This window comes from Euprymna scolopes, chromosome 7 (assembly GCF_053919585.1).
Source record: "Euprymna scolopes isolate OS-2025 chromosome 7, ASM5391958v1, whole genome shotgun sequence".
Lineage (NCBI taxonomy): Eukaryota > Metazoa > Mollusca > Cephalopoda > Sepiida > Sepiolidae > Euprymna > Euprymna scolopes.
In genome coordinates this window covers 32809848-32836941 of record NC_136488.1, presented here as the reverse complement: position 1 = coordinate 32836941, position 27094 = coordinate 32809848, and the positions used below count along the sequence as shown (strand labels likewise).

General features: G+C 39.2%; 69 non-coding genes across 69 annotated transcripts; all 69 read left to right on the top strand.

The window, feature by feature from the left end:
• Positions 1-36: 36 nt before the first annotated feature.
• Trnag-acc (transfer RNA glycine (anticodon ACC)) lies at positions 37-107 on the top strand. The gene has a single exon. It is a non-coding gene; the product is annotated as a tRNA-Gly (tRNA).
• Positions 108-256: 149 nt separating this feature from the next.
• Positions 257-327, top strand: Trnac-gca (transfer RNA cysteine (anticodon GCA)). Its single transcript has one exon. It is a non-coding gene; the product is annotated as a tRNA-Cys (tRNA).
• Positions 328-476: 149 nt separating this feature from the next.
• On the top strand, positions 477-547 carry Trnag-gcc (transfer RNA glycine (anticodon GCC)). Its single transcript has one exon. It is a non-coding gene; the product is annotated as a tRNA-Gly (tRNA).
• Positions 548-695: 148 nt separating this feature from the next.
• Positions 696-766, top strand: Trnag-acc (transfer RNA glycine (anticodon ACC)). The gene has a single exon. It is a non-coding gene; the product is annotated as a tRNA-Gly (tRNA).
• Positions 767-1355: 589 nt separating this feature from the next.
• Trnag-gcc (transfer RNA glycine (anticodon GCC)) lies at positions 1356-1426 on the top strand. The gene has a single exon. It is a non-coding gene; the product is annotated as a tRNA-Gly (tRNA).
• A 371-nt stretch (positions 1427-1797) lies between these two features.
• Positions 1798-1868, top strand: Trnag-gcc (transfer RNA glycine (anticodon GCC)). The gene has a single exon. It is a non-coding gene; the product is annotated as a tRNA-Gly (tRNA).
• Positions 1869-2237: 369 nt separating this feature from the next.
• Positions 2238-2308, top strand: Trnag-gcc (transfer RNA glycine (anticodon GCC)). The gene has a single exon. It is a non-coding gene; the product is annotated as a tRNA-Gly (tRNA).
• Positions 2309-2457: 149 nt separating this feature from the next.
• Positions 2458-2528, top strand: Trnag-gcc (transfer RNA glycine (anticodon GCC)). The gene has a single exon. It is a non-coding gene; the product is annotated as a tRNA-Gly (tRNA).
• Positions 2529-2677: 149 nt separating this feature from the next.
• Positions 2678-2748, top strand: Trnag-ucc (transfer RNA glycine (anticodon UCC)). The gene has a single exon. It is a non-coding gene; the product is annotated as a tRNA-Gly (tRNA).
• Positions 2749-3118: 370 nt separating this feature from the next.
• On the top strand, positions 3119-3189 carry Trnag-gcc (transfer RNA glycine (anticodon GCC)). Its single transcript has one exon. It is a non-coding gene; the product is annotated as a tRNA-Gly (tRNA).
• A 150-nt stretch (positions 3190-3339) lies between these two features.
• Positions 3340-3410, top strand: Trnag-ucc (transfer RNA glycine (anticodon UCC)). The gene has a single exon. It is a non-coding gene; the product is annotated as a tRNA-Gly (tRNA).
• A 148-nt stretch (positions 3411-3558) lies between these two features.
• On the top strand, positions 3559-3629 carry Trnag-acc (transfer RNA glycine (anticodon ACC)). The gene has a single exon. It is a non-coding gene; the product is annotated as a tRNA-Gly (tRNA).
• A 149-nt stretch (positions 3630-3778) lies between these two features.
• Positions 3779-3849, top strand: Trnac-gca (transfer RNA cysteine (anticodon GCA)). Its single transcript has one exon. It is a non-coding gene; the product is annotated as a tRNA-Cys (tRNA).
• A 149-nt stretch (positions 3850-3998) lies between these two features.
• On the top strand, positions 3999-4069 carry Trnag-gcc (transfer RNA glycine (anticodon GCC)). The gene has a single exon. It is a non-coding gene; the product is annotated as a tRNA-Gly (tRNA).
• Positions 4070-4218: 149 nt separating this feature from the next.
• Positions 4219-4289, top strand: Trnag-ccc (transfer RNA glycine (anticodon CCC)). The gene has a single exon. It is a non-coding gene; the product is annotated as a tRNA-Gly (tRNA).
• A 369-nt stretch (positions 4290-4658) lies between these two features.
• Positions 4659-4729, top strand: Trnag-gcc (transfer RNA glycine (anticodon GCC)). Its single transcript has one exon. It is a non-coding gene; the product is annotated as a tRNA-Gly (tRNA).
• A 150-nt stretch (positions 4730-4879) lies between these two features.
• Trnag-ucc (transfer RNA glycine (anticodon UCC)) lies at positions 4880-4950 on the top strand. The gene has a single exon. It is a non-coding gene; the product is annotated as a tRNA-Gly (tRNA).
• A 370-nt stretch (positions 4951-5320) lies between these two features.
• On the top strand, positions 5321-5391 carry Trnag-gcc (transfer RNA glycine (anticodon GCC)). Its single transcript has one exon. It is a non-coding gene; the product is annotated as a tRNA-Gly (tRNA).
• A 150-nt stretch (positions 5392-5541) lies between these two features.
• Positions 5542-5612, top strand: Trnag-ucc (transfer RNA glycine (anticodon UCC)). Its single transcript has one exon. It is a non-coding gene; the product is annotated as a tRNA-Gly (tRNA).
• Positions 5613-5760: 148 nt separating this feature from the next.
• Positions 5761-5831, top strand: Trnag-acc (transfer RNA glycine (anticodon ACC)). Its single transcript has one exon. It is a non-coding gene; the product is annotated as a tRNA-Gly (tRNA).
• Positions 5832-5980: 149 nt separating this feature from the next.
• On the top strand, positions 5981-6051 carry Trnac-gca (transfer RNA cysteine (anticodon GCA)). The gene has a single exon. It is a non-coding gene; the product is annotated as a tRNA-Cys (tRNA).
• A 149-nt stretch (positions 6052-6200) lies between these two features.
• Trnag-gcc (transfer RNA glycine (anticodon GCC)) lies at positions 6201-6271 on the top strand. The gene has a single exon. It is a non-coding gene; the product is annotated as a tRNA-Gly (tRNA).
• Positions 6272-6420: 149 nt separating this feature from the next.
• Trnag-gcc (transfer RNA glycine (anticodon GCC)) lies at positions 6421-6491 on the top strand. The gene has a single exon. It is a non-coding gene; the product is annotated as a tRNA-Gly (tRNA).
• A 371-nt stretch (positions 6492-6862) lies between these two features.
• Positions 6863-6933, top strand: Trnag-gcc (transfer RNA glycine (anticodon GCC)). The gene has a single exon. It is a non-coding gene; the product is annotated as a tRNA-Gly (tRNA).
• A 369-nt stretch (positions 6934-7302) lies between these two features.
• Positions 7303-7373, top strand: Trnag-gcc (transfer RNA glycine (anticodon GCC)). The gene has a single exon. It is a non-coding gene; the product is annotated as a tRNA-Gly (tRNA).
• Positions 7374-7522: 149 nt separating this feature from the next.
• Positions 7523-7593, top strand: Trnac-gca (transfer RNA cysteine (anticodon GCA)). Its single transcript has one exon. It is a non-coding gene; the product is annotated as a tRNA-Cys (tRNA).
• A 149-nt stretch (positions 7594-7742) lies between these two features.
• Positions 7743-7813, top strand: Trnag-gcc (transfer RNA glycine (anticodon GCC)). Its single transcript has one exon. It is a non-coding gene; the product is annotated as a tRNA-Gly (tRNA).
• A 148-nt stretch (positions 7814-7961) lies between these two features.
• Positions 7962-8032, top strand: Trnag-acc (transfer RNA glycine (anticodon ACC)). Its single transcript has one exon. It is a non-coding gene; the product is annotated as a tRNA-Gly (tRNA).
• A 589-nt stretch (positions 8033-8621) lies between these two features.
• Positions 8622-8692, top strand: Trnag-gcc (transfer RNA glycine (anticodon GCC)). Its single transcript has one exon. It is a non-coding gene; the product is annotated as a tRNA-Gly (tRNA).
• An 810-nt stretch (positions 8693-9502) lies between these two features.
• On the top strand, positions 9503-9573 carry Trnag-acc (transfer RNA glycine (anticodon ACC)). The gene has a single exon. It is a non-coding gene; the product is annotated as a tRNA-Gly (tRNA).
• Positions 9574-9722: 149 nt separating this feature from the next.
• Positions 9723-9793, top strand: Trnac-gca (transfer RNA cysteine (anticodon GCA)). The gene has a single exon. It is a non-coding gene; the product is annotated as a tRNA-Cys (tRNA).
• Positions 9794-9942: 149 nt separating this feature from the next.
• Trnag-acc (transfer RNA glycine (anticodon ACC)) lies at positions 9943-10013 on the top strand. The gene has a single exon. It is a non-coding gene; the product is annotated as a tRNA-Gly (tRNA).
• A 149-nt stretch (positions 10014-10162) lies between these two features.
• Positions 10163-10233, top strand: Trnag-gcc (transfer RNA glycine (anticodon GCC)). Its single transcript has one exon. It is a non-coding gene; the product is annotated as a tRNA-Gly (tRNA).
• A 149-nt stretch (positions 10234-10382) lies between these two features.
• Positions 10383-10453, top strand: Trnag-gcc (transfer RNA glycine (anticodon GCC)). Its single transcript has one exon. It is a non-coding gene; the product is annotated as a tRNA-Gly (tRNA).
• Positions 10454-10603: 150 nt separating this feature from the next.
• On the top strand, positions 10604-10674 carry Trnag-gcc (transfer RNA glycine (anticodon GCC)). Its single transcript has one exon. It is a non-coding gene; the product is annotated as a tRNA-Gly (tRNA).
• Positions 10675-11045: 371 nt separating this feature from the next.
• On the top strand, positions 11046-11116 carry Trnag-gcc (transfer RNA glycine (anticodon GCC)). The gene has a single exon. It is a non-coding gene; the product is annotated as a tRNA-Gly (tRNA).
• Positions 11117-11265: 149 nt separating this feature from the next.
• On the top strand, positions 11266-11336 carry Trnag-gcc (transfer RNA glycine (anticodon GCC)). The gene has a single exon. It is a non-coding gene; the product is annotated as a tRNA-Gly (tRNA).
• A 149-nt stretch (positions 11337-11485) lies between these two features.
• Trnag-gcc (transfer RNA glycine (anticodon GCC)) lies at positions 11486-11556 on the top strand. The gene has a single exon. It is a non-coding gene; the product is annotated as a tRNA-Gly (tRNA).
• A 149-nt stretch (positions 11557-11705) lies between these two features.
• Trnac-aca (transfer RNA cysteine (anticodon ACA)) lies at positions 11706-11776 on the top strand. The gene has a single exon. It is a non-coding gene; the product is annotated as a tRNA-Cys (tRNA).
• A 149-nt stretch (positions 11777-11925) lies between these two features.
• On the top strand, positions 11926-11996 carry Trnag-gcc (transfer RNA glycine (anticodon GCC)). The gene has a single exon. It is a non-coding gene; the product is annotated as a tRNA-Gly (tRNA).
• A 150-nt stretch (positions 11997-12146) lies between these two features.
• Positions 12147-12217, top strand: Trnag-gcc (transfer RNA glycine (anticodon GCC)). Its single transcript has one exon. It is a non-coding gene; the product is annotated as a tRNA-Gly (tRNA).
• Positions 12218-12366: 149 nt separating this feature from the next.
• Trnae-cuc (transfer RNA glutamic acid (anticodon CUC)) lies at positions 12367-12437 on the top strand. The gene has a single exon. It is a non-coding gene; the product is annotated as a tRNA-Glu (tRNA).
• Positions 12438-12586: 149 nt separating this feature from the next.
• Positions 12587-12657, top strand: Trnae-cuc (transfer RNA glutamic acid (anticodon CUC)). Its single transcript has one exon. It is a non-coding gene; the product is annotated as a tRNA-Glu (tRNA).
• A 1471-nt stretch (positions 12658-14128) lies between these two features.
• Trnag-gcc (transfer RNA glycine (anticodon GCC)) lies at positions 14129-14199 on the top strand. The gene has a single exon. It is a non-coding gene; the product is annotated as a tRNA-Gly (tRNA).
• Positions 14200-15449: 1250 nt separating this feature from the next.
• Positions 15450-15520, top strand: Trnag-gcc (transfer RNA glycine (anticodon GCC)). Its single transcript has one exon. It is a non-coding gene; the product is annotated as a tRNA-Gly (tRNA).
• Positions 15521-15670: 150 nt separating this feature from the next.
• Positions 15671-15741, top strand: Trnag-gcc (transfer RNA glycine (anticodon GCC)). Its single transcript has one exon. It is a non-coding gene; the product is annotated as a tRNA-Gly (tRNA).
• Positions 15742-16331: 590 nt separating this feature from the next.
• Trnag-gcc (transfer RNA glycine (anticodon GCC)) lies at positions 16332-16402 on the top strand. The gene has a single exon. It is a non-coding gene; the product is annotated as a tRNA-Gly (tRNA).
• Positions 16403-17873: 1471 nt separating this feature from the next.
• On the top strand, positions 17874-17944 carry Trnag-gcc (transfer RNA glycine (anticodon GCC)). Its single transcript has one exon. It is a non-coding gene; the product is annotated as a tRNA-Gly (tRNA).
• Positions 17945-19194: 1250 nt separating this feature from the next.
• On the top strand, positions 19195-19265 carry Trnag-gcc (transfer RNA glycine (anticodon GCC)). Its single transcript has one exon. It is a non-coding gene; the product is annotated as a tRNA-Gly (tRNA).
• Positions 19266-19415: 150 nt separating this feature from the next.
• Trnag-gcc (transfer RNA glycine (anticodon GCC)) lies at positions 19416-19486 on the top strand. The gene has a single exon. It is a non-coding gene; the product is annotated as a tRNA-Gly (tRNA).
• A 590-nt stretch (positions 19487-20076) lies between these two features.
• Trnag-gcc (transfer RNA glycine (anticodon GCC)) lies at positions 20077-20147 on the top strand. The gene has a single exon. It is a non-coding gene; the product is annotated as a tRNA-Gly (tRNA).
• Positions 20148-20516: 369 nt separating this feature from the next.
• Positions 20517-20587, top strand: Trnag-gcc (transfer RNA glycine (anticodon GCC)). The gene has a single exon. It is a non-coding gene; the product is annotated as a tRNA-Gly (tRNA).
• Positions 20588-20737: 150 nt separating this feature from the next.
• On the top strand, positions 20738-20808 carry Trnas-gcu (transfer RNA serine (anticodon GCU)). Its single transcript has one exon. It is a non-coding gene; the product is annotated as a tRNA-Ser (tRNA).
• A 149-nt stretch (positions 20809-20957) lies between these two features.
• On the top strand, positions 20958-21028 carry Trnag-gcc (transfer RNA glycine (anticodon GCC)). Its single transcript has one exon. It is a non-coding gene; the product is annotated as a tRNA-Gly (tRNA).
• A 590-nt stretch (positions 21029-21618) lies between these two features.
• Positions 21619-21689, top strand: Trnag-gcc (transfer RNA glycine (anticodon GCC)). Its single transcript has one exon. It is a non-coding gene; the product is annotated as a tRNA-Gly (tRNA).
• Positions 21690-21839: 150 nt separating this feature from the next.
• On the top strand, positions 21840-21910 carry Trnag-acc (transfer RNA glycine (anticodon ACC)). The gene has a single exon. It is a non-coding gene; the product is annotated as a tRNA-Gly (tRNA).
• Positions 21911-22499: 589 nt separating this feature from the next.
• Trnac-gca (transfer RNA cysteine (anticodon GCA)) lies at positions 22500-22570 on the top strand. Its single transcript has one exon. It is a non-coding gene; the product is annotated as a tRNA-Cys (tRNA).
• Positions 22571-23382: 812 nt separating this feature from the next.
• Trnac-gca (transfer RNA cysteine (anticodon GCA)) lies at positions 23383-23453 on the top strand. The gene has a single exon. It is a non-coding gene; the product is annotated as a tRNA-Cys (tRNA).
• A 149-nt stretch (positions 23454-23602) lies between these two features.
• On the top strand, positions 23603-23673 carry Trnag-gcc (transfer RNA glycine (anticodon GCC)). Its single transcript has one exon. It is a non-coding gene; the product is annotated as a tRNA-Gly (tRNA).
• A 370-nt stretch (positions 23674-24043) lies between these two features.
• Trnag-gcc (transfer RNA glycine (anticodon GCC)) lies at positions 24044-24114 on the top strand. The gene has a single exon. It is a non-coding gene; the product is annotated as a tRNA-Gly (tRNA).
• Positions 24115-24263: 149 nt separating this feature from the next.
• Positions 24264-24333, top strand: Trnar-gcg (transfer RNA arginine (anticodon GCG)). Its single transcript has one exon. It is a non-coding gene; the product is annotated as a tRNA-Arg (tRNA).
• A 369-nt stretch (positions 24334-24702) lies between these two features.
• Positions 24703-24773, top strand: Trnag-gcc (transfer RNA glycine (anticodon GCC)). The gene has a single exon. It is a non-coding gene; the product is annotated as a tRNA-Gly (tRNA).
• A 150-nt stretch (positions 24774-24923) lies between these two features.
• On the top strand, positions 24924-24994 carry Trnag-gcc (transfer RNA glycine (anticodon GCC)). The gene has a single exon. It is a non-coding gene; the product is annotated as a tRNA-Gly (tRNA).
• A 369-nt stretch (positions 24995-25363) lies between these two features.
• Positions 25364-25434, top strand: Trnag-gcc (transfer RNA glycine (anticodon GCC)). Its single transcript has one exon. It is a non-coding gene; the product is annotated as a tRNA-Gly (tRNA).
• Positions 25435-25583: 149 nt separating this feature from the next.
• Positions 25584-25654, top strand: Trnac-gca (transfer RNA cysteine (anticodon GCA)). Its single transcript has one exon. It is a non-coding gene; the product is annotated as a tRNA-Cys (tRNA).
• A 149-nt stretch (positions 25655-25803) lies between these two features.
• Trnag-gcc (transfer RNA glycine (anticodon GCC)) lies at positions 25804-25874 on the top strand. The gene has a single exon. It is a non-coding gene; the product is annotated as a tRNA-Gly (tRNA).
• A 369-nt stretch (positions 25875-26243) lies between these two features.
• Positions 26244-26314, top strand: Trnag-gcc (transfer RNA glycine (anticodon GCC)). Its single transcript has one exon. It is a non-coding gene; the product is annotated as a tRNA-Gly (tRNA).
• A 370-nt stretch (positions 26315-26684) lies between these two features.
• Positions 26685-26755, top strand: Trnag-gcc (transfer RNA glycine (anticodon GCC)). The gene has a single exon. It is a non-coding gene; the product is annotated as a tRNA-Gly (tRNA).
• A 150-nt stretch (positions 26756-26905) lies between these two features.
• Positions 26906-26976, top strand: Trnad-guc (transfer RNA aspartic acid (anticodon GUC)). The gene has a single exon. It is a non-coding gene; the product is annotated as a tRNA-Asp (tRNA).
• Positions 26977-27094: the final 118 nt, after the last annotated feature.

Sequence of the window (27094 nt, the reverse complement as noted above, 5' to 3'; positions counted from 1 at the left end):
GGCAAAGGAAAAAATTATGTCTGTGAACGATATATCGCATCGGTGGTTCAGTGGTAGAATGCTCGCCTACCACGCGGGCGGCCCGGGTTCGATTCCCGGACGATGCAATGAAATTTTCTCAAACTCATTAATGAAGAATACATCAAAAATAAGTAAATAATGAGAGTGTAATTTCGATTCCTTTTGTTGGAATGACATTCAAAGCATTAATGACAAAATGGCAAAGGAAAAAATTCTGTTCTGTGATCGATATATCGCATCGGTGGTTCAGTGGTAGAATGCTCCGCTGCAACACGGGGGGCCCGGGTTCGATTCCGGGTCGATGCAATGAAATTTTGTCAAACTCATTAATCAAGAATACTTCAAAAATGATTAAATAATGAGAGTGTAATTTCCAATCCTTTTGTTGGAATGAAATTCAAAGCATTAATGACAAAATGGCAAAGGAAAGAATTCTGTTCTGTGAATGATATATCGCATCGGTGGTTCAGTGGTAGAATGCTCGCCTGCCACGCGGGCGGCTCGGGTTCGATTCCCGGTCGATGCAATGAAATTTTGTCAAACTCATTAAAGAAGAATACATCAAAAATAAGTAAATAATGAGAGTGTAATTTACATTCCTTTTGTTGGAATGACTTTCAAAGCATTAATGACAAAATGGCAAAGGAAAAAATTATGTCTGTGAAAGATATATTCCATCGGTGGTTCAGTGGTAGAATGCTCGCCTACCACGCGGGCGAACCGGGTTCGATTCCCGGTCGATGCAATGAAATTTTCTCAAACTCATTAATGAAGAAAACATCAAAAATAAGTAAATAATGAGAGTGTAATTTCGATTCCTTTTGTTGGAATGACATTCAAAGCATTAATGACAAAATGGCAAAGGAAAAAATTCTGTTCTGTGATCGATAAATCGCATCGGTGGTTCAGTGGTAGAAGGCTCAACTGCAACACGGGGGGCCCGGGTTCGATTCCGGGTACATGCAATGAAATTTTGTCAAACTCATTAATCAAGAATACTTCAAAAATGATTAAAAAATGAGAGTGTAATTTCCATTCCTTTTGTTGGAATGAAATTCAAAGCATTAATGACAAAATGGCAAAGGAAAGAATTCTGTTCTGTGAATGATATATCGCCTCGGTGGTTCAGTGGTAGAATGCTGGCCTGCCACGCGGGCGGCCCGGGTTCGATTCCCGGTCGATGCAATGAAATTTTGTCAAACTCATTAATGAAGAATACATCAGAAATAAGTAAATAATGAGAGTGTAATTTCGATTCCTTTTGTTGGAATGACATTCAAAGCATTAATGACAAAATGGCAAAGGAAAGAATTATGTTCTGCGAACGATATATCGCACCGGTGGTTCAGTGGTAGAATGCTCGCCTGCCACGCGGGCGGCCCGGGTTCGATTCCCGGTCGATGCAATGAAATTTTATCAAACTCCTTAAGATAGAATACATAAAAAAATAAGTAAATAATTAGAGTGTAATTTCGATTCCTTTTGTTGAAATGACATTCAAAGCATTAATGACAAAATGGCAAAGGAAAGAATTATGTTCTGTGAACGATATATCGCATCGGTGGTTCAGTGGTAGTATGCTGGCCTGCCACGCGGGCGGCCCGGGTTCGATTCCCGGTCGATGCAATGAAATTTTGTCAAACTCATTAATTAAGAATACATAAAAAACGAAGTAAATAATGAGAGTGTAATTTCGATTGCTTTTGTTGGGATGACATTCAAAGCATTAATGACAAAATGGCAAAGGAAAGAATTATGTTCAGTGAACGATATATCGCATCGGTGGTTCAGTGGTACAATGCTCGCCTGCCACGCGGGCGGCCCGGGTTCGATTCCCGGTCGATGCAATGAAATTTTGTCAAACTCATTAATGAATAATACATCAAAAATAAGTAAATAATGAGAGTGTAATTTCGATTCGTTTTGTTGGAATGACATTCAAAGCATTAATGACAAAATGGCAAAGGAAAGAATTATGTTCTGTAAACGATATATCGCCTCGGTTGTTCAGTGGTAGAATGCTCGCCTGCCACGCGGGCGGCCCGGGCTCGATTCCCGGTCGATGCAATGAAATTTTGTCAAACTCATTAATGAAGAATACATAAAAAACGAAGCAAATAATGAGAGTGTAATTTCGATTCCTTTGTTGGAATGACATTCAAAGCATTAATGACAAAATGGCAAAGGAAAGAATTATGTTCTGTGAACGATATATCGCATCGGTTGTTCAGTGGTAGAATGCTCGCCTGCCACGCGGGCGGCCCGGGTTCGATTCCCGGTCGATGCAATGAAATTTTGTCAAACTCATTAATCAAGAATACATGAAAAATAAGTAAATAATGAGAGTGTAATTTCGATTCCTTTTGTTGGAATGACATTCAAAGCATTAATGACAAAATGGCAAAGGAAAGAATTATGTTCTGTGAACGATATATCGCATCGGTAGTTTAGTGGTAGAATGCTCGCCTGCCACGCGGGCGGCCCGGGTTCGATTCCCGGTCGATGCAATGAAATTTTGTCAAACTCATTAATGAAGAATACATCAAAAATAAGTAAATAATGAGAGTGTAATTTCGATTCCTTTTGTTGGAATGACATTCAAAGCATTAATTACAAAATGGCAAAGGAAAGAATTATGTTCTGTGAACGATATATCGCATCGGTGGTTCAGTGGTACAATGCTCGCCTTCCACGCGGGCTGCCCGGGTTCGATTCCCGGTCGATGCAATGAAATTGGGTCAAACTTATTAATGAAGAATACATCACAAATAAGTAAATAATGAGAGTGCTATTTCGATTTCTTTTGTTGGAATGACATTCAAAGAATTAATAACAAAATGGCAAAGGAAAGAATGTTGTTCTAGGAACGATATATCGCAGCGGTGGTTCAGTGGTAGAATGCTCGCCTGCCACGCGGGTTGCCCGGGTTCGATTCCCGGTAAATGCAATGAAAGTTTGTCAAACTCATTAATGAAGAATACATAAAAAACGAAGTAAATAATGAGAGTGTAATTTCGATTGCTTTTGTTGGAATGGCATTCAAAGCATTAATGACAAAATGGCAAAGGAAAGAATTATGTTCTGTGAACGATATATCGCATCGGTGGTTCAGTGGTAGAATGCTCGCCTGCCACGCGGGCGGCCCGGGTTCGAATCCCGGTCAATGCAATGAAAGACTGTCAAACTCATTAATGAAGAATACATAAACAACCAAGTAAATAATGAGAGTGTAATTTCGATTCCTTTTGTTGGAATGACATTAAAAGCATTAATGACAAAATGGCAAAGGAAAGAATTATGTTCCGTTAACGATATATCGCATCGGTGGTTGAGTGGTAAAATGCTCGCCTTCCACGCGGGCGGCCCGGGTTCGATTCCCGGTCGATGCAATGAAATTTTGTCAAACTCATTAAAGAAGAATACATAAAAAATAAGTAAATAATGAGAGTGTAATTTCGATTCCTTTTGTTGGAATGACTTTCAAAGCATTAATGAAAAAATGGCAAAGGAAAAAATTATGTCTGTGAACGATATATCGCATCGGTGGTTCAGTGGTAGAATGCTCGCCTACCACGCGGGCGGCCTGGGTTCGATTCCCGGTCGATGCAATGAAATTTTCTCAAACTCATTAATGAAGAATACATCAAAAATAAGTAAATAATGAGAGTGTAATTTCGATTCCTTTTGTTGGAATGACATTCAAAGCATTAATGACAAAATGGCAAAGGAAAAAATTCTGTTCTGTGATCGATATATCGCATCGGTGGTTCAGTGGTAGAATGCTCCGCTGCAACACGGGGGGCCCGGGTTCGATTCCGGGTCGATGCAATGAAATTTTGTCAAACTCATTAATCAAGAATACTTCAAAAATGATTAAATAATGAGAGTGTAATTTCCAATCCTTTTGTTGGAATGAAATTCAAAGCATTAATGACAAAATGGCAAAGGAAAGAATTCTGTTCTGTGAATGATATATCGCATCGGTGGTTCAGTGGTAGAATGCTCGCCTGCCACGCGGGCGGCTCGGGTTCGATTCCCGGTCGATGCAATGAAATTTTGTCAAACTCATTAATGAAGAATACATCAAAAATAAGTAAATAATGAGAGTGTAATTTCGATTCCTTTTGTTGGAATGACATTCAAAGCATTAATTACAAAATGGCAAAGGAAAGAATTATGTTCTGTGAACGATATATCGCATCGGTGGTTCAGTGGTACAATGCTCGCCTCCCACGCGGGCGGCCCGGGTTCGAATCCCGGTCGATGCAATGAAATTTTCTCAAACTCATTAATCAAGAATACTTCAAAAATGATTAAATAATGAGAGTGTAATTTCGATTCCTTTTGTTGGAATGAAATTCAAAGCATTAATGACAAAATGGCAAAGGAAAGAATTCTGTTCTGTGAATGATATATCGCATCGGTGGTTCAGTGGTAGAATGCTACCCTGCCACGCGGGCGGCCCGGGTTCGATTCCCGGTCGATGAAATGCAATTTTGTCAAACTCATTAATGAAGAATACATCAGAAATAAGTAAATAATGAGAGTGTAATTTCGATTCCTTTTGTTGGAATGACATTCAAAGAATTAATGACAAAATGGCAAAGGAAAGAATTATGTTCTGCGAACGATATATCGCATCGGTGGTTCAGTGGTAGAATGCTCGCCTGCCACGCGGGCGGCCCGGGTTCGATTCCCGGTCGATGCAATGATATTTTATCAAACTCCTTAAGGAAGAATACATAAAAAAATAAGTAAATAATTAGAGTGTAATTTCGATTCCTTTTGTTGAAATGACATTCAAAGCATTAATGACAAAATGGCAAAGGAAAGAATTATGTTCTGTGAACGATATATCGCATCGGTGGTTCAGTGGTAGAATGCTCGCCTTCCACGCGGGCTGCCCGGGTTCGATTCCCGGTCGATGCAATGAAATTGGGTCGAACTTATTAATGAAGAATACATCACAAATAAGTAAATAATGAGAGTGCTATTTCGATTTCTTTTGTTGGAATGACATTCAAAGAATTAATAACAAAATGGCAAAGGAAAGAATGTTGTTCTAGGAACGATATATCGCAGCGGTGGTTCAGTGGTAGAATGCTCGCCTGCCACGCGGGTTGCCCGGGTTCGATTCCCGGTAAATGCAATGAAAGTTTGTCAAACTCATTAATGAAGAATACATAAAAAACGAAGTAAATAATGAGAGTGTAATTTCGATTGCTTTTGTTGGAATGGCATTCAAAGCATTAATGACAAAATGGCAAAGGAAAGAATTATGTTCTGTGAACGATATATCGCATCGGTGGTTCAGTGGTAGAATGCTCGCCTGCCACGCGGGCGGCCCGGGTTCGAATCCCGGTCAATGCAATGAAAGACTGTCAAACTCATTAATGAAGAATACATAAACAACCAAGTAAATAATGAGAGTGTAATTTCGATTCCTTTTGTTGGAATGACATTAAAAGCATTAATGACAAAATGGCAAAGGAAAGAATTATGTTCCGTTAACGATATATCGCATCGGTGGTTGAGTGGTAAAATGCTCGCCTTCCACGCGGGCGGCCCGGGTTCGATTCCCGGTCGATGCAATGAAATTTTGTCAAACTCATTAAAGAAGAATACATAAAAAATAAGTAAATAATGAGAGTGTAATTTCGATTCCTTTTGTTGGAATGACTTTCAAAGCATTAATGAAAAAATGGCAAAGGAAAAAATTATGTCTGTGAACGATATATCGCATCGGTGGTTCAGTGGTAGAATGCTCGCCTACCACGCGGGCGGCCCGGGTTCGATTCCCGGACGATGCAATGAAATTTTCTCAAACTCATTAATGAAGAATACATCAAAAATAAGTAAATAATGAGAGTGTAATTTCGATTCCTTTTGTTGGAATGACATTCAAAGCATTAATGACAAAATGGCAAAGGAAAAAATTCTGTTCTGTGATCGATATATCGCATCGGTGGTTCAGTGGTAGAATGCTCCGCTGCAACACGGGGGGCCCGGGTTCGATTCCGGGTCGATGCAATGAAATTTTGTCAAACTCATTAATCAAGAATACTTCAAAAATGATTAAATAATGAGAGTGTAATTTCCAATCCTTTTGTTGGAATGAAATTCAAAGCATTAATGACAAAATGGCAAAGGAAAGAATTCTGTTCTGTGAATGATATATCGCATCGGTGGTTCAGTGGTAGAATGCTCGCCTGCCACGCGGGCGGCTCGGGTTCGATTCCCGGTCGATGCAATGAAATTTTGTCAAACTCATTAAAGAAGAATACATCAAAAATAAGTAAATAATGAGAGTGTAATTTACATTCCTTTTGTTGGAATGACTTTCAAAGCATTAATGACAAAATGGCAAAGGAAAAAATTATGTTCTGCGAACGATATATCGCACCGGTGGTTCAGTGGTAGAATGCTCGCCTGCCACGCGGGCGGCCCGGGTTCGATTCCCGGTCGATGCAATGAAATTTTATCAAACTCCTTAAGATAGAATACATAAAAAAATAAGTAAATAATTAGAGTGTAATTTCGATTCCTTTTGTTGAAATGACATTCAAAGCATTAATGACAAAATGGCAAAGGAAAGAATTATGTTCTGTGAACGATATATCGCATCGGTGGTTCAGTGGTAGTATGCTGGCCTGCCACGCGGGCGGCCCGGGTTCGATTCCCGGTCGATGCAATGAAATTTTGTCAAACTCATTAATTAAGAATACATAAAAAACGAAGTAAATAATGAGAGTGTAATTTCGATTGCTTTTGTTGGGATGACATTCAAAGCATTAATGACAAAATGGCAAAGGAAAGAATTATGTTCAGTGAACGATATATCGCATCGGTGGTTCAGTGGTACAATGCTCGCCTGCCACGCGGGCGGCCCGGGTTCGATTCCCGGTCGATGCAATGAAATTTTGTCAAACTCATTAATGAATAATACATCAAAAATAAGTAAATAATGAGAGTGTAATTTCGATTCGTTTTGTTGGAATGACATTCAAAGCATTAATGACAAAATGGCAAAGGAAAGAATTATGTTCTGTAAACGATATATCGCCTCGGTTGTTCAGTGGTAGAATGCTCGCCTGCCACGCGGGCGGCCCGGGCTCGATTCCCGGTCGATGCAATGAAATTTTGTCAAACTCATTAATGAAGAATACATAAAAAACGAAGCAAATAATGAGAGTGTAATTTCGATTCCTTTGTTGGAATGACATTCAAAGCATTAATGACAAAATGGCAAAGGAAAGAATTATGTTCTGTGAACGATATATCGCATCGGTTGTTCAGTGGTAGAATGCTCGCCTGCCACGCGGGCGGCCCGGGTTCGATTCCCGGTCGATGCAATGAAATTTTGTCAAACTCATTAATCAAGAATACATGAAAAATAAGTAAATAATGAGAGTGTAATTTCGATTCCTTTTGTTGGAATGACATTCAAAGCATTAATGACAAAATGGCAAAGGAAAAAATTCTGTTCTGTGATCGATATATCGCATCGGTGGTTCAGTGGTAGAATGCTCCGCTGCAACACGGGGGGCCCGGGTTCGATTCCGGGTCGATGCAATGAAATTTTGTCAAACTCATTAATCAAGAATACTTCAAAAATGATTAAATAATGAGAGTGTAATTTCCAATCCTTTTGTTGGAATGAAATTCAAAGCATTAATGACAAAATGGCAAAGGAAAGAATTCTGTTCTGTGAATGATATATCGCATCGGTGGTTCAGTGGTAGAATGCTCGCCTGCCACGCGGGCGGCTCGGGTTCGATTCCCGGTCGATGCAATGAAATTTTGTCAAACTCATTAAAGAAGAATACATCAAAAATAAGTAAATAATGAGAGTGTAATTTACATTCCTTTTGTTGGAATGACTTTCAAAGCATTAATGACAAAATGGCAAAGGAAAAAATTATGTCTGTGAAAGATATATTCCATCGGTGGTTCAGTGGTAGAATGCTCGCCTACCACGCGGGCGAACCGGGTTCGATTCCCGGTCGATGCAATGAAATTTTCTCAAACTCATTAATGAAGAAAACATCAAAAATAAGTAAATAATGAGAGTGTAATTTCGATTCCTTTTGTTGGAATGACATTCAAAGCATTAATGACAAAATGGCAAAGGAAAAAATTCTGTTCTGTGATCGATAAATCGCATCGGTGGTTCAGTGGTAGAAGGCTCAACTGCAACACGGGGGGCCCGGGTTCGATTCCGGGTACATGCAATGAAATTTTGTCAAACTCATTAATCAAGAATACTTCAAAAATGATTAAAAAATGAGAGTGTAATTTCCATTCCTTTTGTTGGAATGAAATTCAAAGCATTAATGACAAAATGGCAAAGGAAAGAATTCTGTTCTGTGAATGATATATCGCCTCGGTGGTTCAGTGGTAGAATGCTGGCCTGCCACGCGGGCGGCCCGGGTTCGATTCCCGGTCGATGCAATGAAATTTTGTCAAACTCATTAATGAAGAATACATCAGAAATAAGTAAATAATGAGAGTGTAATTTCGATTCCTTTTGTTGGAATGACATTCAAAGCATTAATGACAAAATGGCAAAGGAAAGAATTATGTTCTGCGAACGATATATCGCACCGGTGGTTCAGTGGTAGAATGCTCGCCTGCCACGCGGGCGGCCCGGGTTCGATTCCCGGTCGATGCAATGAAATTTTATCAAACTCCTTAAGATAGAATACATAAAAAAATAAGTAAATAATTAGAGTGTAATTTCGATTCCTTTTGTTGAAATGACATTCAAAGCATTAATGACAAAATGGCAAAGGAAAGAATTATGTTCTGTGAACGATATATCGCATCGGTGGTTCAGTGGTAGTATGCTGGCCTGCCACGCGGGCGGCCCGGGTTCGATTCCCGGTCGATGCAATGAAATTTTGTCAAACTCATTAATTAAGAATACATAAAAAACGAAGTAAATAATGAGAGTGTAATTTCGATTGCTTTTGTTGGGATGACATTCAAAGCATTAATGACAAAATGGCAAAGGAAAGAATTATGTTCTGTGAACGATACATCGCATCGGTGGTTCGGTGGTAGAATGCTCGCCTGCCACGCGGGCGGCCCGGGTTCGATTCTCGGTCGATGCAATGAACTTTTGTAAAACTCATTAATGAAGAATACATCAAAAATAAGTAAATAATGAGAGTGTAATTTCGATTCCTTTTGTTGGAATGACATTCACAGCATTAATGACAAAATGGCAAAGGAAAGAATTATGTTCTGTGAACGATATATCGCATCGGTGGTTCAGTAGTAGAATGCTCGCCTGCCACGCAGGCGGCCCGGGTTCGATTCCCGGTCGATGCAATGAAATTTTGTCAAACTCATTAAAGAAGAATACATCAAAAATAAGTAAATAATGAGAGTGTAATTTCGATTCCTTTTGTTGGAATGACTTTCAAAGCATTAATGAAAAAATGGCAAAGGAAAAAATTATGTCTGTGAACGATATATCGCATCGGTGGTTCAGTGGTAGAATGCTCGCCTACCACGCGGGCGGCCCGGGTTCGATTCCCGGTCGATGCAATGAAATTTTCTCAAACTCATTAATGAAGAATACATCAAAAATAAGTAAATAATGAGAGTGTAATTTCGATTCCTTTTGTTGGAATGACATTCAAAGCATTAATGACAAAATGGCAAAGGAAAAAATTCTGTTCTGTGATCGATATATCGCATCGGTGGTTCAGTGGTAGAATGCTCCGCTGCAACACGGGGGGCCCGGGTTCGATTCCGGGTCGATGCAATGAAATTTTGTCAAACTCATTAATCAAGAATACTTCAAAAATGATTAAATAATGAGAGTGTAATTTCCAATCCTTTTGTTGGAATGAAATTCAAAGCATTAATGACAAAATGGCAAAGGAAAGAATTCTGTTCTGTGAATGATATATCGCATCGGTGGTTCAGTGGTAGAATGCTCGCCTACCACGCGGGCGGCCCGGGTTCGATTCCCGGTCGATGCAATGAAATTTTCTCAAACTCATTAATGAAGAAAACATCAAAAATAAGTAAATAATGAGAGTGTAATTTCGATTCCTTTTGTTGGAATGACATTCAAAGCATTAATGACAAAATGGCAAAGGAAAAAATTATGTTCTGTGAACGATATATCGCATCGGTGGTTCAGTGGTAGAATGCTCGCCTGCCACGCGGGCGGCCTGGGTTCGATTCCCGGTCGATGCAACGAAATCTTGTCAAACTCATAATTTAAGAATACATCAAAAATAAGTAAATAATAAGAGTGTAATTTCGATTCCTTTTGTTGGAATGACATTCAAAGCATTAATGACAAAATGGCAAAGGAAAGAATTATGTTCTGTGAACGATATATCGCATCGGTGGTTCAGTGGTAGAATGCTCGCCTGCCACGCGGGCGGCCTGGGTTCGATTCCCGGTCGATGCAATGAAATTGTGTCAAACTCATTACTGAAGAATACATAAAAAGCGAAGTAAATAATGAGAGTGTAATTTCGATTCCTTTTGTTGGAATGACATTCAAAGCATTAATGACAAAATGGCAAAGGAAAGAATTATGTTCTGTGAACGATATACCGCATCGGTGGTTCAGTGGTAGAATGCTCGCCTGCCACGCGAGCGGCCCGGGTTTGATTCCCGGTCGATGCAATGAAATTTTTGTCAAACTCATTAATGAAGAATACATAAAAAAAAAGTAAATAATGAGAGTGTAATTTCGATTCCTTTTGTTGGAATCACATTCAAAGCATTAATGACAAAATGGCAAAGGAAAGAATTATGTTCTGTGAACGATATATCGCATCGGTGGTTCAGTGGTAGAATGCTCGCCTGCCACGCGGGCGGCCTGGGTTCGATTCCCGGTCCCATGCAATGAAATTTTGTCAAACTCATTAATGAAGAATACATCAAAAATAAGTAAATAATGAGAGTGTAAATTCGATTCCTTTTGTTTGAATGACATTCAAAGCATTAATGACAAAATGGCAAAGGAAAGAATTATGTTCTGTGAACGATATATCGCATCGGTGGTTCAGTGGTAGAATGCTCGCCTGCCACGCGGGCGGCCCGGGTTCGATTCCCGGTCGATGCAACGAAATCTTGTCACACTCATTAATGAAGAATACATCAAAAATAAGTAAATAATGAGAGTGTAATTTCGATTCCTTTTGTTGAAATGACATTCAAAGCATTAATGACAAAATGGCAAAGGAAAGAATTATGTTCTGTGAACGATATATCGCATCGGTGGTTCAGTGGTAGAATGCTCGCCTGCCACGCGGGCGGCCTGGGTTCGATTCCCGGTCGATGCAATGAAATTGTGTCAAACTCATTAATGAAGAATACATCAAAAATAAGTAAATAATTAGAGTGTAATTTCGATTCCTTTTGTTGGAATGACATTCAAAGCATTAATGACAAAATGGCACAGGAAAGAATTATGTTCTGTGAACGATATACCGCATCGGTGGTTCAGTGGTAGAATGCTCGCCTGCCACGCGGGCGGCCCGGGTTTGATTCCCGGTCGATGCAATGAAATTTTTGTCAAACTCATTAATGAAGAATACATAAAAAAAAGTAAATAATGAGAGTGTAATTTCGATTCCTTTTGTTGGAATCACATTCAAAGCATTAATGACAAAATGGCAAAGGAAAGAATTATGTTCTGTGAACGATATATCGCATCGGTGGTTCAGTGGTAGAATGCTCGCCTACAAGTCGGGCGGCCCGGGTTTGATTCCCGGTCGATGCAATGAAATTTTGTCAAACTCATTAATGAAGAATACATCAAAAATAAGTAAATAATGAGAGTGTAATTTCGATTCCTTTTGTTGGAATGACATTCAAAGCATTAATGACAAAATGGCAAAGGAAAGAATTATGTTCTGCGAACGATATATCGCATCGGTGGTTCAGTGGTAGAATGCTCGCCTGCCACGCGGGCGGACCGGGTTCGATTCCCGGTCGATGCAATGAAATTTTGTCACACTCATTAATGAAGAATACATAAAAAGCGAAGTAAATAATGAGAGTGTAATTTCGATTCCTTTTGTTGGAATGACATTCAAAGCATTAATGACAAAATGGCAAAGGAAAGAATTATGTTCTGTGAACGATATATCGAATCGGTGGTTCAGTGGTAGAATGCTCGCCTGCCACGCGGGCGGCCCGGGTTCGATTCCCGGTCGATGCAATGAAATTTTGTCAAACTCATTAATGAAGAATACATCAAAAATAAGTAAATAATGAGAGTGTAATTTCGATTCCTTTTGTTGGAATGACATTCAAAGCATTAATGACAAAATGGCAAAGGAAAGAATTATGTTCTGTGAACGATATATCGCATCGGTGGTTCAGTGGTAGAATGCTCGCCTCTCACGCATGGTACCCGGGTTCGAATCCCGGTCGATACAATGAAATTTTGTCAAACTCATTAATGAAGAATACATCAAAAATAAGTAAATAATGAGAGTGTAATTTCGATTTCTTTTGTTGGAATGACATTCAAAGCATTAATGACAAAATGGCAAAGGAAAGAATTATGTTCTGTGAACGATATATCGCATCGGTGGTTCAGTGGTAGAATGCTCGCCTCTCACGAATGGTGCCCGGGTTCGAATCCCGGTCGATGCAATGAAATTTTGTCAAACTCATTAATGAAGAATACATCAAAAATAAGTAAATAATGAGAGTGTAATTTCGATTCCTTTTGTTGGAATTACATTCAAAGCATTAATGACAAAATGGCAAAGGAAAGAATTATGTTCTGTGAACGATATATCGCATCGTTGGTTCAGTGCTAGAATGCTCGCCTGCCACGCGGGCGGCCCGGGTTCGATTCCCGGTCGATGCAATGAAATTTTGTCAAACTCATTAATGAAGAATACATCAAAAATAAGTAAATAATGAGAGTGTAATTTCGATTCCTTTTGTTGGAATGACATTCAAAGCATTAATGACAAAATGGCAAAGGAAAGAATTATGTTCTGTGAACGATATATCGCATCGTTGGTTCAGTGGTAGAATTCTCGCCTGCCACGCGGGCGGCCCGGGTTTGATTCCCGGTCGATGCAATGAAATTTTGTCAAACTCATTAATGAAGAATACATCAAAAATAAGTAAATAATGAGAGTGTAATTTCGATTCCTTTTGTTGGAATGACATTCAAAGCATTAATGACAAAATGGCAAAGGAAAGAATTATGTTCTGGTAACGACATATCGCATCGGTGTTTCAGTGGAAGAATGCTCGCCTGCCACGCGGGCGGCCCGGGTTCGATTCCAGGTCGATGCAATTAAATGTTTTCAAACACATTAATGAAGAATACATCAAAAACGAAGTAAATAATGAGAGTGTAATTTCGATTTCTGTTGTTGGAATGACATTCAAAGCATTAATGAAAAAATGGCAAAGGAAAGAATTATGTTCTGTGAACGATATATCGCACCGTTGGTTCAGTGGTAGAATGCTCGCCAGCCACGCGGGCGGCCCGGGTTCGATTCCCGGTCGATGTAATGAAATTGTGTCAAACTCATTAATGAAGAATACATCAGAAATAAGTAAATAATGAGAGTGTAATTTCGATTCCTTTTGTTAGAATGACATTCAAAGAATTAATGACAAAATGGCAAAGGAAAGAATTATGTTCTGCGAACGATATATCGCATCGGTTGTTCTCAGGTAGAATGCTCGCCTGCCACGCGGGCGGCCCGGGTTCGATTCCCGGTCGATGTAATGAAATTGTGTCAAACTCATTAATGAAGAATACATCAGAAATAAGTAAATAATGAGAGTGTAATTTCGATTCCTTTTGTTGAAATGACATTCAAAGCATTAATGACAAAATGGCAAAGGAAAGAATTATGTTCTGTGAACGATATATCGCATCGGTTGTTCAGTGGTAGAATGCTGGCCTGCCACGCGGGCGGCCATGGTTCGATTCCCGGTCGATGCAATGAAATTTTGTCAAACTCATTAATTAAAAATACATAAAAAACGAAGTAAATAATGAGAGTGTAATTTCGATTGCTTTTGTTGGAATGACATTCAAAGCATTAATGACAAAATGGCAAAGGAAAGAATTATGTTCTGTGAACGATACATCGCATCGGTGGTTCAGTGGTAGAATGCTCGCCTGCCACGCGGGCGGCCCGGGTTCGATTCTCGGTCGATGCAATGAAATTTTGTAAAACTCATTAATGAAGAATACATCAAAAATAAGTAAATAATGAGAGTGTAATTTCGATTCCTTTTGTTGGAATGACATTCAAAGCATTAATGACAAAATGGCAAAGGAATGAATTATGTTCTGTGAACGATATATCGCATCGGTGGTTCAGTGGTAAAATGCTCGCCTGCGTCGCGGGCGGCCCGGGTTCGATTCCCTATCGATGCAATGAAATTTCATCAAACTCATTAATGAAGAATACATCAAAAATAAGTAAATAATGAGAGTGTAATTTCGATTCCTTTTGTTGGAATGACATTCAAAGCGTTAATGACAAAATGGCAAAGGAAAGAATTATGTTCTGTGAACGATATATCGCATCGGTGGTTCGGTGGTAGAATGCTCGCCTGCCACGCGGGCGGCCCGGGTTTGATTCCCGGTCGATGCAATGAAATGTTTGTCACACTCATTAATGAAGAATACATCAAAAAAAAGTAAATAATGAGAGTGTTATTTCGATTCCTTTTGTTGGAATGACATTCAAAGAATTAATGACAAAATGGCAAAGGAAAGAATTATGTTCTGTGAACGATATATCGCATCGGTGGTTCAGTGGTAGAATGCTCGCCTGCGACGCGGGCTGCCCGGGTACGATTCCCTATCGATGCAATGAAATTTTGTCAAACTCATTAATGAAGAATACATCAAAAATAAGTAAATAATGAGAGTGTAATTTCGATTCCTTTTGTTGGAATGACATTCAAAGCATTAATGACAAAATGGCACAGGAAAGAATTATGTTCTGTGAACGATATATCGCATCGGTGGTTCAGTGGTAGAATGCTTCGCTCCAACACGGGGGGCCCGGGTGTATTCCGGGTCGATGCAATGAAATTTTGTCAAACTCATTAGTCAAGAATACTTCAAAAATGATTAAATAATGAGAGTGTAATTTCGATTCCTTTTGTTGGAATGAAATTAAAAGCATTAATGACAAAATGGCAAAGGAAAGAATTCTGTTCTGCGAACGATATATCGAATCGGTGGTACAGTGGTAGAATGCTCGCCTGCTACGCGGACGGCCCGGGTTCGATTCCCGGTCGATGCAATGAAATTTTGTCAAACTCATTAAGGAAGAATACATAAAAAAATAAGTAAATAATTAGAGTGTAATTTCGATTCCTTTTGTTGAAATGACATTCAAAGCATTAATGACAAAATGGCAAAGGAAAGAATTATGTTCTGTGAACGATATATCGCATCGGTGGTTCAGTGGTAGAATGCTGGCCTGCCACGCGGGCGGCCTGGGTTCGATTCCCGGTCGATGCAATGAAATTTTGTCAAACTCATTAATTAAGAATACATAAAAAACGAAGTAAATAATGAGAGTGTAATTTCGATTGCTTTTTTTGGAATAACAGTCAAAGCATTAATGACAAAATTGCAAAGGAAAGAATTATGTTCTGTGAACGATACATCGCATCGGTGGTTCAGTGGTAGAATGCTCGCCTGCCACGCGGGCGGCCCGGGTTCGATTCTCGGTCGATGCAATGAAATTTTGTCAAACTCATTAATGAAGAATACATCAAAAATAAGTAAATAATGAGAGTGTAATTTCGATTTCTTTTGTTGGAATGACATTAAAAGCATTAATGACAAAATGGCAAAAAAAATCATTATGTTCTGTGAACGATATATCGCATCGGTGGTTCAGTGGTAGAATGCTCGCCTGCCACGCGGGCGGCCCAGGTTCGATTCCCGGTCGATGTAATTAAATTTTGTCAAACTCATTAATGAAGAATACATCAAAAATAAGTAAATAATGAGAGTGTAATTTCGATTCCTTTTGTTGGAATGACATTCAAAGCATTAATGACAAAATGGCAAAGGAAAGAATTATGTTCTGCGAACGATATATTGCATCGGTGGTTCAGTTGTAAAATGCTCGCCTGCCACGCGGGCGGCCCGGGTTCGATTCCGGGTCGATGCAATGAAATTTTGTCAAACTCATTAAGGAAGAATACATAAAAAAATAAGTAAATAATTAGAGTGTAATTTCGATTCCTTTTGTTGAAATGACATTCAAAGCATTAATGACAAAATGGCAAAGGAAAGAATTATGTTCTGTGAACGATATATCGCATCGGTGGTTCAGTGGTAGAATGCTGGCCTGCCACGCGGGCGGCCTGGGTTCGATTCCCGGTCGATGCAATGAAATTTTGTCAAACTCATTAATTAAGATTACATCAAAAATAAGTAAATAATGAGAGTGTAATTAGGATTGCTTTTGTTGGAATGACATTCAAAGCATTAATGACAAAATGGCAAAGGAAAGAATTATGTTCTGTGAACGATACATCGCATCGGTGGTTCAGTGGTAGAATTCTCGCCTGCCATTCGGGCGGCCCGGGTTCGATTCTCGGTCGATGCAATGAAATTTTGTAAAACTCATTAATGAAGAATACATCAAAAATAAGTAAATAATGAGAGTGTAATTTCGATTCCTTTTGTTGGAATGACATTCAAAGCATTAATGACAAAATGGCAAAGGAAAGAATTATGTTCTGTGAACGATATATCGCATCGTTGGTTCAGTGTTAGAATTCTCGCCTGCCACGCGGGCGGCCCGGGTTTGATTCCCGGTCGATGCAATGAAATTTTGTCAAACTCATTAATGAAGAATACATCAAAAATAAGTAAATAATGAGAGTGTAATTTCGATTCCTTTTGTTGGAATGACATTCAAAGCATTAATGACAAAATGGCAAAGGAAAGAATTATGTTCTGGTAACGACATATCGCATCGGTGTTTCAGTGGAAGAATGCTCGCCTGCCACGCGGGCGGCCCGGGTTCGATTCCAGGTCGATGCAATTAAATGTTTTCAAACACATTAATGAAGAATACATCAAAAACGAAGTAAATAATGAGAGTGTAATTTCGATTTCTGTTGTTGGAATGACATTCAAAGCATTAATGAAAAAATGGCAAAGGAAAGAATTATGTTCTGTGAACGATTTATCGCACCGTTGGTTCAGTGGTAGAATGCTCGCCAGCCACGCGGGCGGCCCGGGTTCGATTCCCGGTCGATGTAATGAAATTGTGTCAAACTCATTAATGAAGAATACATCAGAAATAAGTAAATAATGAGAGTGTAATTTCGATTCCTTTTGTTGGAATGACATTCAAAGAATTAATGACAAAATGGCAAAGGAAAGAATTATGTTCTGCGAACGATATATCGCATCGGTTGTTCTCAGGTAGAATGCTCGCCTGCCACGCGGGCGGCCCGGGTTCGATTCCCGGTCGATGTAATGAAATTGTGTCAAACTCATTAATGAAGAATACATCAGAAATAAGTAAATAATGAGAGTGTAATTTCGATTCCTTTTGTTGAAATGACATTCAAAGCATTAATGACAAAATGGCAAAGGAAAGAATTATGTTCCGTGAACGATATATCGCATCGGTTGTTCAGTGGTAGAATGCTGGCCTGCCACGCGGGCGGCCATGGTTCGATTCCCGGTCGATGCAATGAAATTTTGTCAAACTCATTAATTAAAAATACATAAAAAACGAAGTAAATAATGAGAGTGTAATTTCGATTGCTTTTGTTGGAATGACATTCAAAGCATTAATGACAAAATGGCAAAGGAAAGAATTATGTTCTGTGAACGATACATCGCATCGGTGGTTCAGTGGTAGAATGCTCGCCTGCCACGCGGGCGGCCCGGGTTCGATTCTCGGTCGATGCAATGAAATTTTGTAAAACTCATTAATGAAGAATACATCAAAAATAAGTAAATAATGAGAGTGTAATTTCGATTCCTTTTGTTGGAATGACATTCAAAGCATTAATGACAAAATGGCAAAGGAATGAATTATGTTCTGTGAACGATATATCGCATCGGTGGTTCAGTGGTAAAATGCTCGCCTGCGTCGCGGGCGGCCCGGGTTCGATTCCCTATCGATGCAATGAAATTTCATCAAACTCATTAATGAAGAATACATCAAAAATAAGTAAATAATGAGAGTGTAATTTCGATTCCTTTTGTTGGAATGACATTCAAAGCGTTAATGACAAAATGGCAAAGGAAAGAATTATGTTCTGTGAACGATATATCGCATCGGTGGTTCGGTGGTAGAATGCTCGCCTGCCACGCGGGCGGCCCGGGTTTGATTCCCGGTCGATGCAATGAAATGTTTGTCACACTCATTAATGAAGAATACATCAAAAAAAAGTAAATAATGAGAGTGTTATTTCGATTCCTTTTGTTGGAATGACATTCAAAGAATTAATGACAAAATGGCAAAGGAAAGAATTATGTTCTGTGAACGATATATCGCATCGGTGGTTCAGTGGTAGAATGCTCGCCTGCGACGCGGGCTGCCCGGGTACGATTCCCTATCGATGCAATGAAATTTTGTCAAACTCATTAATGAAGAATACATCAAAAATAAGTAAATAATGAGAGTGTAATTTCGATTCCTTTTGTTGGAATGACATTCAAAGCATTAATGACAAAATGGCACAGGAAAGAATTATGTTCTGTGAACGATATATCGCATCGGTGGTTCAGTGGTAGAATGCTTCGCTCCAACACGGGGGGCCCGGGTGTATTCCGGGTCGATGCAATGAAATTTTGTCAAACTCATTAGTCAAGAATACTTCAAAAATGATTAAATAATGAGAGTGTAATTTCGATTCCTTTTGTTGGAATGAAATTAAAAGCATTAATGACAAAATGGCAAAGGAAAGAATTCTGTTCTGCGAACGATATATCGAATCGGTGGTACAGTGGTAGAATGCTCGCCTGCTACGCGGACGGCCCGGGTTCGATTCCCGGTCGATGCAATGAAATTTTGTCAAACTCATTAAGGAAGAATACATAAAAAAATAAGTAAATAATTAGAGTGTAATTTCGATTCCTTTTGTTGAAATGACATTCAAAGCATTAATGACAAAATGGCAAAGGAAAGAATTATGTTCTGTGAACGATATATCGCATCGGTGGTTCAGTGGTAGAATGCTGGCCTGCCACGCGGGCGGCCTGGGTTCGATTCCCGGTCGATGCAATGAAATTTTGTCAAACTCATTAATTAAGAATACATAAAAAACGAAGTAAATAATGAGAGTGTAATTTCGATTGCTTTTTTTGGAATAACAGTCAAAGCATTAATGACAAAATTGCAAAGGAAAGAATTATGTTCTGTGAACGATACATCGCATCGGTGGTTCAGTGGTAGAATGCTCGCCTGCCACGCGGGCGGCCCGGGTTCGATTCTCGGTCGATGCAATGAAATTTTGTCAAACTCATTAATGAAGAATACATCAAAAATAAGTAAATAATGAGAGTGTAATTTCGATTTCTTTTGTTGGAATGACATTCAAAGCATTAATGACAAAATGGCAAAGAAAATCATTATGTTCTGTGAACGATATATCGCATCGGTGGTTCAGTGGTAGAATGCTCGCCTGCCACGCGGGCGGCCCAGGTTCGATTCCCGGTCGATGTAATTAAATTTTGTCAAACTCATTAATGAAGAATACATCAAAAATAAGTAAATAATGAGAGTGTAATTTCGATTCCTTTTGTTGGAATGACATTCAAAGCATTAATGACAAAATGGCAAAGGAAAGAATTATGTTCTGCGAACGATATATTGCATCGGTGGTTCAGTTGTAGAATGCTCGCCTGCCACGCGGGCGGCCCGGGTTCGATTCCGGGTCGATGCAATGAAATTTTGTCAAACTCATTAAGGAAGAATACATAAAAAAATAAGTAAATAATTAGAGTGTAATTTCGATTCCTTTTGTTGAAATGACATTCAAAGCATTAATGACAAAATGGCAAAGGAAAGAATTATGTTCTGTGAACGATATATCGCATCGGTGGTTCAGTGGTAGAATGCTGGCCTGCCACGCGGGCGGCCTGGGTTCGATTCCCGGTCGATGCAATGAAATTTTGTCAAACTCATTAATTAAGATTACATCAAAAATAAGTAAATAATGAGAGTGTAATTAGGATTGCTTTTGTTGGAATGACATTCAAAGCATTAATGACAAAATGGCAAAGGAAAGAATTATGTTCTGTGAACGATACATCGCATCGGTGGTTCAGTGGTAGAATTCTCGCCTGCCATTCGGGCGGCCCGGGTTCGATTCTCGGTCGATGCAATGAAATTTTGTAAAACTCATTAATGAAGAATACATCAAAAATAAGTAAATAATGAGAGTGTAATTTCGATTCCTTTTGTTGGAATGACATTCAAAGCATTAATGACAAAATGGCAAAGGAAAGAATTATGTTCTGTGAACGATATATCGCATCGGTGGTTCAGTGGTAGGATGCTCGCCTGCCACGCGGGCGGCCCGGGTTTGATTCCCGGTCGATGCAATGAAATGTTTGTCACACTCATTAATGAAGAATACATCAAAAAAAAGTAAATAATGAGAGTGTAATTTCGATTCCTTTTGTTGGAATCACATTCAAAGCATTAATGATAAAATGGCAAAGGAAAGAATTCTGTTCTGTGAATGATATATCGCATCGGTGGTTCAGTGGTAGAATGCTCGCCTGCTACGCGGGCGGCCCGGGTTTGATTCCCGGTCGATGCAATGAAATTTTGTAAAACTCATTAATGAAGAATACATCAGAAATAAGTAAATAATGAGAGTGTAATTTCGATTCCTTTTGTTGGAATGACATTCAAAGAATTAATGACAAAATGGCAAAGGAAAGAATTATGTTCTGTGAACGATATATCGCATCGGTGGTTCAGTGGTAGAATGCTCGCCTGCCACGCGGGCGCCCCGGGTTCGATTCCCGGTCGATGCAATGAAATTTTGTCAAACTCATTAATTAAGAATACATAAAAAACGAAGTAAATAACGAGAGTGTAATTTCGATTGCTTTTGTTGAAATGACATTCAAAGCATTAATGACAGAATGGCAAAGGAAAGAATTATGTTCTGCGAACGATATATCGCATCGGTGGTTCAGTGGTAGAATGCTCGCCTGCCACGCGGGCGGCCCGGGTTTGATTCTCGGTCGATGCAATGAAATTTTGTCAAACTCATTAATGAAGAATACATCAAAAATAAGTAAATAATGAGAGTGTAATTTCGATTCCTTTTGTTGGAATGACATTCAAAGCATTAATGACAAAATGGCAAAGGAAAGAATTATGTTCTGTGAACGATATATCGCATCGGTGGTTCAGTGGTAGAATGCTCGCCGGCCACGCGGGCGGCCCAGGTTCGATTCCCGGTCGATGTAATGAAATTTTGTCAAACTCATTAATGAAGAATACATCAAAAATAAGTAAATAATGAGAGTGTAATTTCGATTCCTTTTGTTGGAATGACATTCAAAGCATTAATGACAAAATGGCAAAGGAAAGAATTATGTTCTGCGAACGATATATTGCATCGGTGGTTCAGTGGTAGAATGCTCGCCTGCCACGCGGGCGGCCCGGGTTCGATTCCCGGTCGATGCAATGAAATTTTGTCAAACTCATTAAGGAAGAATACATAAAAAAATAAGTAAATAATTAGAGTGTAATTTCGATTGCATTTGTTGAAATGACATTCAAAGCATTAATGACAAAATGGCAAAGGAAAGAATTATGTTCTGTGAATGATATATCGCATCGGTGGTTCAGTGGTAGAATGCTGGCCTACCACGCGGGCGGCCCGGGTTCGATTCCCGGTCGATGCAATGAAATTTTGTCAAACTCATTAATTAAGAATACATAAAAAACGAAGTAAATAATTAGAGTGTAATTTCGATTCCTTTTGTTGGAATGACATTCAAAGCATTAATGACAAAATGGCAAAGGAAAGAATTATGTTCTGTGAACGATACATCGCATCGGTGGTTCAGTGGTAGAATGCTCGCCTGCCACGCGGGCGCCCGGGTTCGATTCTCGGTCGATGCAATGAAATTTTGTAAAACTCATTAACGAAGAATACATCAAAAATAAGTAAATAATGAGAGTGTAATTTCGATTCCTTTTGTTGGAATGACATTCAAAGCATTAATGACAAAATGGCAAAGGAAAGAATTATGTTCTGTGAACGATATATCGTATCGGTGGTTCAGTGGTAGAATGCTCCGCTGCAACACGGGGGGCCCGGGTTCGATTCCGGGTCGATGCAATGAAATTTTGTCAAACTCATTAATCAAGAATACTTAAAAAATGATTAAATAATGAGAGTGTAATTTCGATTCCTTTTGTTGGAATGAAATTCAAAGCATTAATGACAAAATGGCAAAGGAAAGAATTCTGTTCTGTGAATGATATATCGCATCGGTGGTTCAGTGGTAGAATGCTCGCCTGCAACGCGGGCGGCCCGGGTTCGATTCCCGGTCGATGTAATGAAATTTTGTCAAACTCATTAATGAAGAATACATCAGAAATAAGTAAATAATGAGAGTGTAATTTCGATTCCTTTTGTTGGAATGACATTCAAAGAATTAATGACAAAATGGCAAAGGAAAGAATTATGTTCTGCGAACGATATATCGCATCGGTGGTTCTCAGGTAGAATGCTCGCCTGCCACGCGGGCGGCCCGGGTTCGATTCCCGGTCGATGCAATGAAATTTTGTCAAACTCATTAAGGAAGAATACATTAAAAAAATAAGTAAATAATTAGAGTGTAATTTCGATTCCATTTGTTGAAATGACATTCAAAGCATTTATGACAAAATGGCAAAGGAAAGAATTATGTTCTGTGAATGATATATCGCATCGGTGGTTCAGTGGTAGAATGCTGGCCTGCCACGCGGGCGGCCCGGGTGCGATTCCCGGTCGATGCAATGAAATTTTGTCAAACTCATTAATTAAGAATACATAAAAAACGAAGTAAATAATGAGAGTGTAATTTCGATTGCTTTTGTTGGAATGACATTCAAAGCATTAATGACAAAATGGCAAAGTTAAGAATTATGTTCTGTGAACGATACATCGCATCGGTGGTTCAGTGGTAGAATGCTCGCCTGCCACGCGGGCGGCCCCGGTTCGATTCTCGGTCGATGCAATGAAATTTTGTCAAACTCATTAATGAAGAATACATCAAAAATAAGTAAATAATGAGAGTGTAATTTCGATTCCTTTTGTTGGAATGACATTCAAAGCATTAATGACAAAATGGCAAAGGAAAGAATTATGTTCTGTGAACGATATATCGCATCGGTGGTTCAGTGGTAGAATGCTCCGCTGCAACACGGGGGGCCCGGGTTCGATTCCGGGTCGATGCAATGAAATTTTGTCAAACTCATTAATCAAGAATACTTCAAAAATGATTAAATAATGAGAGTGTAATTTCGATTCCTTTTGTTGGAATGAAATTCAAAGCATTAATGACAAAATGGCAAAGGAAAGAATTCTGTTCTGTTATTGATATATCGCATCGGTGGTTCAGTGGTAGAATGCTCGCCTGCCACGCGGGCGGCCCGGGTTCGATTCCCGGTCGATGTAATGAAATTTTGTCAAACTCATTAATGAAGAATACATCAGAAATAAGTAAATAATGAGAGTGTAATTTCGATTCCTTTTGTTGGAATGACATTCAAAGAATTAATGACAAAATGGCAAAGGAAAGAATTATGTTCTGCGAACGATATATCGCATCGGTGGTTCTCAGGTAGAATGCTCGCCTGCCACGCGGGCGGCCCGGGTTCGATTCCCGGTCGATGCAATGAAATTTTTTCAAACTCATTAAGGAAGAATACATAAAAAACGAAGTAAATAATGAGAGTGTAATTTCGATTGCTTTTGTTGGAATGACATTCAAAGCATTAATGACAAAATGGCAAAGGAAAGAATTATGTTCTGTGAACGATACATCGCATCGGTGGTTCAGTGGTAGAATGCTCGCCTGCCACGCGGGCGGCCCGGGTTCGATTCTCGGTCGATGCAATGAAATTTTGTAAAACTCATGAATGAAGAATACATCAAAAATAAGTAAATAATGAGAGTGTAATTTCGATTCCTTTTGTTGGAATGACATTCAAAGCATTAATGACAAAATGGCAAAGGAAAGAATTATGTTCTGTGAACGATATATCGCATCGGTGGTTCAGTGGTAGAATGCTCGCCTGCGACGCGGGCGGCCGGGTTCGATTCCCTATCGATGCAATGAAATTTTGTCAAACTCATTAATGAAGAATACATCAAAAATAAGTAAATAATGAGAGTGTAATTTCGATTCCTTTTGTTGGAATGAAATTCAAAGCATTAATGACAAAATGGCAAAGGAAAGAATTCTGTTCTGTGAATGATATATCGCATTGGTGGTTCAGTGGTAGAATGCTCGCCTGCCACGCGGGCGGCCCGGGTTTGATTCCCGGTCGATGTAATGAAATTTTGTCAAACTCATTAATGAAGAATACATCAGAAATAAGTAAATAATGAGAGTGTAATTTCGATTCCTTTTGTTGGAATCACATTCAAAGAATTAATGACAAAATGGCAAAGGAAAGAATTATGTTCTGCGAACGATATATCGCATCGGTGGTTCAGTGGTAGAATGCTCGCCTGCCACGCGGGCGGCCCGGGTTCGATTCCCGGTCGATGCAATGAAATTTTGTCAAACTCATTAATTAAGAATACATAAAAAACGAAGTAAATAATGAGAGTGTAATTTCGATTGCTTTTTTTGGAATAACAGTCAAAGCATTAATGACAAAATGGCAAAGGAAAGAATTATGTTCTGTGAACGATACATCGCATCGGTGGTTCAGTGGTAGAATGCTCGCCTGCCACGCGGGCGGCCCGGGTTCGATTCTCGGTCGATGCAATGAAATTTTGTCAAACTCATTAATGCAGAATACATAAAAAATAAGTAAATAATGAGAGTGTAATTTCGATTTCTTTTGTTGGAATGACATTCAAAGCATTAATGACAAAATGGCAAAGAAAATCATTATGTTCTGTGAACGATATATCGCATCGGTGGTTCAGTGGTAGAATGCTCGCCTGCCACGCGGGCGGCCCAGGTTCGATTCCCGGTCGATGTAATGAAATTTTGTCAAACTCATTAATGAAGAATACATCAAAAATAAGTAAATAATGAGAGTGTAATTTCGATTCCTTTTGTTGGAATGACATTCAAAGCATTAATGACAAAATGGCAAAGGAAAGAATTATGTTCTGTGAACGATACATCGCATCGGTGGTTCAGTGGTAGAATGCTCGCCTGCCACGCGGGCGGCCCGGGTTCGATTCTCGGTCGATGCAATGAAATTTTGTCAAACTCATTAATGAAGAATACATCAAAAATAAGTAAATAATGAGAGTGTAATTTCGATTCCTTTTGTTGGAATGACATTCAAAGCATTAATGACAAAATGGCAAAGAAAATCATTATGTTCTGTGAACGATATATCGCATCGGTGGTTCAGTGGTAGAATGCTCGCCTGCAACGCGGGCGGCCCAGGTTCGATTCCCGGTCGATGTAATGAAATTTTGTCAAACTCATTAATGAAGAATACATCAAAAATAAGTAAATAATGAGAGTGTAATTTCGATTCCTTTTGTTGGAATGACATTCAAAGCATTAATGACAAAATGGCAAAGGAAAGAATTATGTTCTGCGAACGATATATTGCATCGGTGGTTCAGTGGTAGAATGCTCGCCTGCCACGCGGGCGGCCCGGGTTTGATTCCCGGTCGATGCAATGAAATTTTGTCAAACTCAGTAATGAAGAATACATCAAAAAATAAGTAAATAATTAGAGTGTAATTTCGATTCCTTTTGTTGAAATGACATTCAAAGCATTAATGACAAAATGGCAAAAGAAAGAATAATGTTCTGTGAACGATACATCGCATCGGTGGTTCAGTGGTAGAATGCTCCGCTGCAACACGGGGGGCCGGGTTCGATTCCGGGTCGATGCAATGAAATTTTGTAAAACTCATTTATCAAGAATACTTGAAAAATGATTAAATAATGAGAGTGTAATTTCGATTCCTTTTGTTGGAATGAAATTAAAAGCATTAATGACAAAATGGCAAAGGAAAGAATTCTGTTCTGTGAATTATATATCGCATCGGTGGTTCAGTGGTAGAATGCTCGCCTGCCACGCGGGCGGCCCGGGTTCGATTCCCGGTCGATGCAATGAAATTTTGTCAAACTCATTAATGAAGAATACATCAGAAATAAGTAAATAATGAGAGTGTAATTTCGATTCCTTTTGTTGAAATGACATTCAAAGAATTAATGACAAAATGGCAAAGGAAAGAATTCTGTTCTGCGAACGATATATCGCATCGGTGGTACAGTTGTAGAATGCTCGCCTGCTACGCGGGCGGCCCGGGGTCGATTCCCGGTCGATGCAATGAAATTTTGTCAAACTCATTAAGGAAGAATACATAAAAAAATAAGTAAATAATTAGAGTGTAATTTCGATTCCTTTTGTTGAAATGACATTCAAAGCATTAATGACAAAATGGCAAAGGAAAGAATTATGTTCTGTGAACGATATATCGCATCGGTGGTTCAGTGGTAGAATGCTGGCCTGCCACGCGGGCGTCCTGGGTTCGATTCCCGGTCGATGCAATGAAATTTTTTCAAACTCATTAATTAAGAATACATAAAAAACGAAGTAAATAATGAGAGTGTAATTTCGATTGCTTTTGTTGGAATGACATTCAAAGCATTAATGACTAAATGGGAAAGGAAAGAATTATGTTCTGTGAACGATACATCGCATCGGTGGTTCAGTGGTAGAATGCTCGCCTGTCACGCGGGCGGCCCGGGTTCGATTCTCGGTCGATGCAATGAAATTTTGTAAAACTCATTAATGAAGAATACATCAAAAATAAGTAAATAATGAGAGTGTAATTTCGATTCCTTTTGTTGGAATGACATTCAAAGCATTAATGACAAAATGGCAAA